At 45.2% G+C, this 9,583-nt stretch overlaps 1 non-coding gene across 1 annotated transcript; it reads left to right on the forward strand.

The window, feature by feature from the left end:
* Positions 1-4,341: 4,341 nt before the first annotated feature.
* On the forward strand, positions 4,342-4,413 carry Trnai-aau (transfer RNA isoleucine (anticodon AAU)). The gene has a single exon. It is a non-coding gene; the product is annotated as a tRNA-Ile (tRNA).
* Positions 4,414-9,583: the final 5,170 nt, after the last annotated feature.

A 9,583-nucleotide genomic window follows, 5' to 3' on the forward strand; every position in this document is an offset into this window, starting at 1 on the left:
GCACGTGCACCTTCCGCCGACCACTGGCGACAAAATCGATGTACTTTGGAGACCTCTACATCTACATCTACATCCATACTCCACAAGCCACCTGACGGTGTGTGGCGGAGGGTACCTTCAGTACCTCTATCGGTTCTCCCTTCTATTCCAGTCTCGTATTGTTCGTGGAAAGAAGGATTGTCGGTATGCCTCTGTGTGGGCTCTAATCTCTCTGATTTTATCCTCATGGTCTCTTCGCGAGATATACGTAGGAGGGAGCAATATACTGCTTGACTCTTCGGTGAAGGTATGTTCTTGAAACTTCAATAAAAGCTCGTACCGAGCTACTGAGCGTCTCTCCTGCAGAGTCTTCCACTGGAGTTTATCTATCATCTCCATAACGCTTTCGCGATTACTAAATGATCCTGTAACGAAGCGCGCTTCTCTCCGTTGGATCTTCTCTATATCTACTATCAACCCTATCTGGTACGGATCCCACACTGCTGAGCAGTATTCAAGCAGTGGGCGAACAAGCGTACTGTAACCTACTTCCTTTGTTTTCGGATTGCATTTCCTTAGGATTCTTCCAATGAATCTCAGTCTGGCATCTGCTTTACCGACGATCAACATTATATGATCATTCCATTTTAAATCACTCCTAATGCGTACTCCCAGATAATTTATGGTATTAACTGCTTCCAGTTGCTGACCTGCTATTTTGTAGCTAAATGATAAAGGATCTATCTTTCTGTATATTCGCAGCACATTACACTTGTCTACATTGAGATTCAATTGCCATTCCCTGCACCATGCGTCAATTCGCTGCAGATCCTCCTGCATTTCAGTACAATTTTCCATTGTTACAACCTCTCGGTACACCACAGCATCATCTGCAAAAAGCCTCAGTGAACTTCCGATGTCATCCACCAGGTCATTTATGTATATTGTGAATAGCAACGGTCCTATGACACTCCCCTGCGGCACACCTGAAATCACTCACGCCCCACGTGTTGAGCAATTCGGCGGTACGTCCACCCGGCCTCCCGCATGCCCACTATACGCCCTCGCTCAAAGTCCGTCAACTGCACATACGGTTCACGTCCACGCTGTCGCGGCATGCTACCAGTGTTACAGACTGCGATGGAGCTCCGTATGCCACGGCAAACTGGCTGACACTGACGGCGGCGGTGCACAAATGCTGCGCAGCTAGCGCCATTCGACTGCCAACACCGCGGTTCCTGGTGTGTCCGCTGTGCCGTGCGCGTGATAATTGCTTGTACAGCCCTCTCGCAGTGTCCGGAGCAAGTATGGTGGGTCTGACACACCGGTGTCAATGTGTACTTTTTTCCATTTCCAGGAGTGTAGAAACGCTGTGTCCTCCAAATGTCGGTGTCGATGCAAGTGTGACTGGGAAGATGACGAAACAACATCTGAAGACGTTTTTTCTGTCAGTTTTGAATTCACATTTGTCGAGAAAGTCATTAGTACTTTGTGACTCCTGGTCTGGACATAAGGATGAACGAGTAATACTGGAAGCATCTGGCGGAAAACATGTATATTTAAAAATCATTCCGCCTAAAACTACAAAATATGCACAACCTCTGGATGTGTATTTCTTCAGGCAATATAAAATATATGCCAAGAGAATAACAGACTTCATCAAACTACGTTCCAGTAACATCCAACCGAAATTGCACGACAGATTCTTTATCATGAATATGCATTCTGTCATTTACAATCAGTTATCTGCGGGAGTATACAGATCAATGCTTCGTTACGCGTGGCAGAACGCTGGCTATGATATTGGTGAACCAGTGAACAACTTCAGAAGTGTCATTTACGTGGCGTTCAACACTGATATTATAGAATGTGCAAATACGCCATGCGATAAACTTGCATTTCTTCATTGTGCGTTTTGCAGTCATTCGTATTGCTCGGAGAATTGTATTGACATTCCGCATTTACATTTATAGTTAAGATTACTGCATTACGTATGGCGTCTACAATTACATCTACAATGATATCTAGAGCATGACTGCAGAGTTTTGCAGAAAAACGACACCCACCAGCACATTCAGAGGTACATAATGGCCCTGTAACCAAATGTTCATGCAGTTCTGTTTGTTCGAGCCCAAGTACTTTCCTGGTAAGTAGAGGTTCTTGTACTAGGAAGTCATGGTTGTAAGGCTAGAAATATTACAAAGTTTTCGGGGATTTTAACAGCGTCCGTTGTGGCCGAGCGGTTCTAGGTGCTTCAGTCCAGAACCACGCTGCTGCTACGGTCGCAGGTTCGAATCCTGCCTCGGGCATGGATGTGTGTGATGTCCTTAGGTTAGTTAGGTTCAAGTAGTTCAACGTCTAGGGGACGGATGACCTCAGATGTTAAGTCCCATAGTGATTAAAGCCATTTGAACAATTTTTTGATTTGAAACAGCGCTAAAGTAAGTGTATAATGCCTAATGGGGACTATTTTGAAAAGGAATAATATTGATGTACATGAATAAATAAAATACTTTCAAAAAGCCAAAAACTCTCAAATTATACACTACTGGCCATTAAAACTGCTACACCAAGAAGAAATGCAGATGATAAACGGGTATTCATTGAACTAATATATTATACTAGAACTGACATGTGATTACATTTTCACGCAAAATGGGTGCATAGATCCTGAGAAATCAGTACCCAGAACAAGCACCTCTGGCCGTAATAACGACCTTGATACGCCTGGGCATTGAGTCAAACAGAGCTTGGATGGCGTGTACAGGTACAGCTGCCCATGCAGCTTCAAAACGATACCATTGTTCATCAAGAGTAGTGACTGGCATATTGTGACAGCCAGTTGTTCGCCCACCATTGACCAGACGTTTTCAATTGGTGAGAGATCTTGAGAATGTGCTGGCCAGGGCAGCAGTCGAACATTTTCTGTATCCAGAGGGGCCCGTACAGGACCTGCAACATGCGGTCGTGCATTATCCTGCTGAAATGTAGGGTTTCGCAGGGATCGAATGAAGGGCAGAGCCACGGGTCGTAACAAATCTGAAATGTAACGTCCACTGTTCAAAGTGCCGTCAATGCGTACAAGAAGTGACCGAGACGTGTAACCAATGGCACCCCATACCATCACGCCTGGTGATACGCCATTATGGTGATGACGAATACACGCTTCCAATGTGCGTTCACCGCGATGTCGCCAAACACGGATGCGACCATCATTATGCTGTAAACAGAACCTGGATTCATCCGAAAAAAATTACGTTTTGCCATTCGTGCACCTAGGTTCGTCGTTGAGTACACCATCGCAGGCGCTCCTGTCTGTGATGCAGCGTCAAGGGTAACCGCAGTCATCGTCTCAGAGCTCATAGTCAATTCTGCTGCAAACGTCGTCGAACTGTTCGTGCAGATGGTTATTGTCTTGCAAATGTCCCAATCTGTTGACTCAGGGATCGAGATGTGGCTGTACGATCCGTTACAGCCATGCGGATAAGATGCCTGTCATCTCGACTGCTAGTGATGCGAGGCCGTTGGGATCCAGCACGGCGTTCCGTATTACCCTCCTGAACTCACCGATTCCATATTCTGCTAACAGCCATTGGATCTCGACCAACGTGAGCATCAATGTCGCGATACGATAAACCGCAATCGCGATAGGCTACAATCCGAACCTTATCAAAGTCGGAAACGTGATTTCTCCTCCTTACACGAGGCATCACAACAACGTTTTACCAGCCAAAGCCGGTCAACTTCTGTTTGTGTATGAGAAATCGGTTGGAAACTTTCCTCATGTCAGCACGTTGTAGGTTTCGCCACCGGTGCCAATCTTGTGTGAATGGTCTGAAAAGCTAATCATTTGCATATCACAGCAATTTCTTTCTGGGGATAAATTTCGCGTCTGTAGCAAGTCATCTTCGTGGTGCAGCAATTTCAATGGCCAGTAGTGTATGTTTCAGAGACATATTAAGTTTCAGCTTAATGTATGATAATGAAATAAAATTTCCACGAAGGTCAGTATTCGAATCCAGCTTTCCTGCGCAGTAGGCAGAAGCGCTACCCATTGCGCCAGCCGACCGGAGTGGCCGAGCGGTTCTAGGCGCTTTAGTCTGGAACCGCGCGACCGCTACGGTTGCAGGTTCGAATCTTGCCTCGGGCATGGATGTGTGTGTCGTCCTTAAGTAAGTTAGGCTTAAGTAGTTCTAGTGCTCAGAGCCATTTGAACCATTGCGCAACCATGGCACTGCGTTTTACATAGCCTCATGGATTACCCTAGTAACTCTCCCTCGGTAATACAAACTCCAACTCACGCCGTAGTTTTGGAGGGGGGATGCACACTAGGCCATTCTATACTGCTATGTTAGCGACAACACTAGGGTGGCGCAGTGATTAGCGCGCCTGTCTAATGAACAGGAGACCTGGGTTCGAATTCCAGCCTTGGTATAAGTATTAATCCATTTCTTCGACCTGAATTCATCATCATATACAATAATTCTCTTCTTTCATTTTTGAACAAACCTCTTACCCCCCCCCCCCCCCCCCCACACACACACACACATGTTCAGGAAAAAAAAAGAAAACGACCCTGAACCACTAGAGATAGAACGTTCATATTCACATGACATATACATAAGTATGTTCTGCTGAAATCATTACCATTTGAACCTTCTTGGCCCGCGGGTTCGTCAACATCGATATCGCGGTGCAACACCACCCGTCTGTATAGCGCCCCTGCGGCTCTCCTTGTCATTTAAAACGAAGATAATGGATCAGTGTGACTTGAGCAGATGTGCAGGATTCGTCGCAGACGTATACGCTATCTGTACCGTAAAATCTGTGAGTTTGAAAGAAGGCGCATTATTGGTATGAGAGAATGTTACGAGTATATCCGGGAAATTGCTGCTCTTGAGGGACCAAGTGTTGCAGCAGTGCAACGGGTGTGTGCAGAACAGTTCACTGCAGACCGTAGAACACGAAGAGGAGGGTCAGGTCACACAGAGAAGATAGACACCTCATCCGAATGGCATTCCAGGACAGATCTGCGTCCTCCTCGGCTCTGGCGCAACAGTGGAACAGTATAACACATTGTACACCAGGGGCGGGCAAACGTTGCACGCCGCTCGTGAGCGCACAGCGCTGCACGTGTGCTGCTCGCGTGCAATCGCCGAATGGGGCAGTGGCGACAGCCGGCAGGTTGCGGCAGTGTAGTACAAGGCTAAGCCGCGGACGTTGATGCGAAGCGACCACTACGTAGTTCAAAAAAATGGTTCAAATGGCTCTGAGCACTATGGGACTCAACATCTTAGGTCATAAGTCCCCTAGAACTTAGAACTACTTAAACCTAACTAACCTAAGGACATCACACACACCCATGCCCGAGGCAGGATTCGAACCTGCGACCGTAGCAGTCGCGCGGTTCCGGACTCCAGCGCCAGAACCGCACGGCCACCGCGGCCGGCCACTACGTAGTGAACGTTGTATTTCAAGAACCGGAAAATGCAGAGTGAATCAAGGAAACGGAGACGTGGAGATTTGTTATCTTTTAAAAAGTAATAGGAGAATCATTTTTTATCTGTGCAAAGACGTGAAAATTCGAAATGTTTAATATGTGGCAGTATTCTCGCTGGTCAGCGGAAGTTTAGAATTGAAGGCCATTATAATAAATTTCACAAGGACGAGTACAATTTATTGTCGGATTCTGAGCGGATATGGAAATTGACTGAGCTTAAGAAGAGCGACCTGACGATATTAGATGCATCTGTCCTAGTTGCCGTTGTCACGAAAGATCTGCGACTTTCTCTCGTCATGTCTCTCATCTAACTGATTTAACATTTTATGGAGCACTGTTTTCAATTTTTCAGGACGACAACAATAATAGCCCAGCGGTACGTGCAAGCTATAAATTGCGCTTAATATAGTGTGAGTTGGAAAACCATTTGCTGAATTAATAACCCTCGGTTAAGAGCAAACATAAGTGATGAAAATTTACGTAACTGTTTGCGTTTGTCTGTATGCAGAAATTTTGTTCCAGATATTAAACGTATTGTAAACTCCACCTGTGATAAATAAAACGTATCGTAGTTAATAGGTCCTCTTTCAAACCATGATTTATTTCAAGCACTCCTGCTAACCTTATTCCATCATTCAATATAGCAAGCTAGAAAAACAAAACGTATTACAGAGGAAGGAGTGGACAGAAGGTATGCCGGCCGGAGTGGCCGAGCGGTTAAAGGCGCTACAGTCTGGAACCGCACGACGGCTACAGTCGCAGGTTCGAATCCTGCCTCGGGCATGGATGTGTGTGATGTCCTTAGGTTACTTACATTTAAGTAGTTCTAAGTTCTAGGGGACTTATAACCACAGCAGTTGAGTCCCATAGTGCTCAGAGCCATTTGAACAGAAGGTATGGTGGGGAGGGGAGGTAAGCGGGTGGCCAGCTTGCCCCTGTGTGCACGCAGAACACCTGTTAACTGCACGCGTGCAAGTGCACCGCACACGTGCAGGATTCCTGCCCGCCCCTGTTGTACACTATCAGGGGCGTTACTCCGTCGCCATTTATTACGGCATGGGTTAAGTGCGCGCCATCCACCTTTCCGTCGACCTTTGAAAAATGTGCAGAAACATGCTAGACGGCAATGACGTATGCGACGGCGGCACTGTGACCAGGAATGGCATCAGGTAGTGTTTTTGGACGAATCCACGTTCTGTTTGTTTGAAAATTATGGCCACGTTTTGGTTCCCCACAGACCGGTGGAGCGCCATCACATTGGCTGCATTCTCACAAGACACATAGCGCCAACTCGAGCCCTTATGGTGAGGGGTGCTGCTGGGTGCAGCCACAAATCACAGTTGGTGGGTGTCCAGGGCACTGTGATCAGTGTAACCTACGTGAACGACATCTTGCGACTCGTAGCCATACCATTTCTGCACAACACCCCAGACGCCATTTTTCAGCAAGACAATGCACAACCACATGCTGCTGCACGGAAACATGCCTTCTTGGTGTCACAGGATGTCAGCCTTTTGCACTGGTCCACCAGGTCACAAGACTTGTCGCCAGTGGAAAATGTGTGGTATGTGGTAAACCACGGGTGCAGCGTTTTGACCCAATGCCAATCACAACTGATGAGTTTTGGAACCAGGTGAATGCAGCATGGATGGCTATATCACAGGACGCAATTGGTGCCTTATACGCGTCGATGCCATCACGCATGGAGCAAGTTGTCAGGGCCCATGGCGAACCTGTGCCTACTAGGCAAACGACACATGCTGAACTGAGGTGACTGAAATACTAATTAGCAGCTTTAAACTTAAATTGCTAAAGGTAATTTAACCTAAAAACGAATTACTAGTGGCTGCTATGTTATTCCCTTCAGTATTTGTAATGAATTTGGCTGTAGGAAATAGTCTAAAGAAAAACTTGATCAACTCTAGGTGTCACCCATCACTACGATTTGACATAAAAAGCATTAAAGTTTCCTCAGGCAATGCTTTAACATTTCATTATGCATAGCCTTATTAATAATCTAACTTGTTGATGAAAAAGTTAATATTTCAAGATGTTGGTCTCTCATTATGTTAGTTCAAATGGCTCTGAGCACTATGGGACTTAACATCCGTGGTCATCAGTCCCCTCGAACTTAGAGCTACTTAAACCTAACTAACCTAAGGACATCACACACATCCATGCCCGAGGCAGGATTCGAACCTGCGACCGTAGCAGTCGCGCGGTTCCGGACTGCGCGCCTAGAACCGCTAGACCACCGCGGCCGGCCATTATGTTAGTATCACTAGATATTCTGTTTCCAGCTTGACTACCGTCATGCATCATTGAAAACGCTCTTCAGTACAATAATTTTCGAGTATGTGTGATTACTCTCCGTATCGTTTCAGTGATTCTTCATTGACATGTGATTTTCTTCATTTCAGGTGAGTTCCACGGGAAACGGGAGAACAACGAGTAATTTCAAACGTCTGCTGCATAAAAAAGGTAGAGAGGAATTTATTTGGTTGTATTGTTTGTGTAATAAGTACCTAACAGTTCAATGTGTAGCTTTTTTATTTCCATGATATCCAGGTGATGTTTTGACAAACATTACACATATGCTGGAATTTCACTTGTTCTTTCTTTCCTCTATTTTCTGACACGTTCGTTATTTTTATTCAAGAGAAGTATTTGTTTTTATGGAATACATAAAAATGGTATTCTTTCATACGCATCGCACAGTAAAAGTTCGAGTGAGCTATTTCTACGGCAACTGTATTTATACAACAGCTCTGTCTCTCAGAAGCATTTAATGCAAGAAAGTAAAGTAAGAACATTGGACGTTATCTACAATGTAGTGTTGCCGGAAAAAAAGACTGTAGAAACGTTCAGTCAGGTCTTGACAAGTTTTCAAAGAGTTGCAATGATTGTCAACTAGATTCATACGTTCAGAAAAGTTAATTTTTACAATTCACAAAACGCAGATGTGTAGTGTCGTATGAGCCACAACTGAAATCAGTCAAATCATATATATACTTCATTGTAATAGTTGGTAGGGAAATTAAATGCAATAGCTTAATTGCAGGAAATGCAGATGGTAGATGTGGTGTCACCGCCAGACACCACACTTGCTAGGTGGTAGCCTTTAAATCGGCCGCGGTCCGTTAGTATACGTCGGACCCGCGTGTCGCCACTATCAGTGATTGCAGACCGAGCGCCGCCACACGGCAGGTCTAGTCTAGAGACGCCCTAGCACTCGCCCCAGTTGTACAGCCAACTTTGCTAGCGATGGTTCACTGTCTACATAAGCTCTCATATGCAGAGACGACAGTTTAGTATAGCCTTCAGCTACGTCATTTGCTACGACCTAGCAAGGCGCCATATTCAGTTACTAATGAGATTGATATTGTGAATCATGTACCGTCAAGAGCGACGTTCATCATTAATGGATTAAAGTTAAGTATCAAACTAATTACGTCCGCTTTCTGAACTGTAATTCCTTGTTATGTTCCAGACCTCACGTCAATATAGTTCTTCCCTCCTCACGCCAGCCTGCGTGAACTAAAACGCGTGCATTTCGGCCTCCACTAGTAACACGGTGCTGGCTCTTCTGCCAACACAACAGTAGACATGGTTCATTGGTTGGATACCAGTAAAGACTGCGTACAAAATACGTGTGTGGCACATCTAGAATATTGTACAAGTTTTGGGGCCTCGTTCTAGATACGAGAAGTACTAATAGTATACACTGAACGTCACAAAGAAGGTAAGCACGAATGGTCACAATTGTTCTTCATCCACGAGAGAACGTCACTGATACTCTGAGAAACGTGAACTGACAAATTTTTCAAAATACACGCAAAAACTGTCCCTCGAAAGCCGACTTCAAAAGTATTAAGTGAGAAATCTAGAAATATGCTACAACTGAATACTTATCGCCCCTGTAGGAACTGAAAAGACAAAATTAGGGTAATTACAGTGCGCATAGAGGCATTTAAGCACTCATGCTTCCGTTGTTGCATGCGTGAATGGAATGGGATGCATATCGTAGTTCAGAGTTGATTGCATCGTATGGATAAAGAGGTGGATGTACGTGTTATATACAGGGCTATTACAAATGATTGAAGC

This window comes from Schistocerca cancellata, chromosome 8, assembly GCF_023864275.1.
Source record: "Schistocerca cancellata isolate TAMUIC-IGC-003103 chromosome 8, iqSchCanc2.1, whole genome shotgun sequence".
NCBI lineage: Eukaryota > Metazoa > Arthropoda > Insecta > Orthoptera > Acrididae > Schistocerca > Schistocerca cancellata.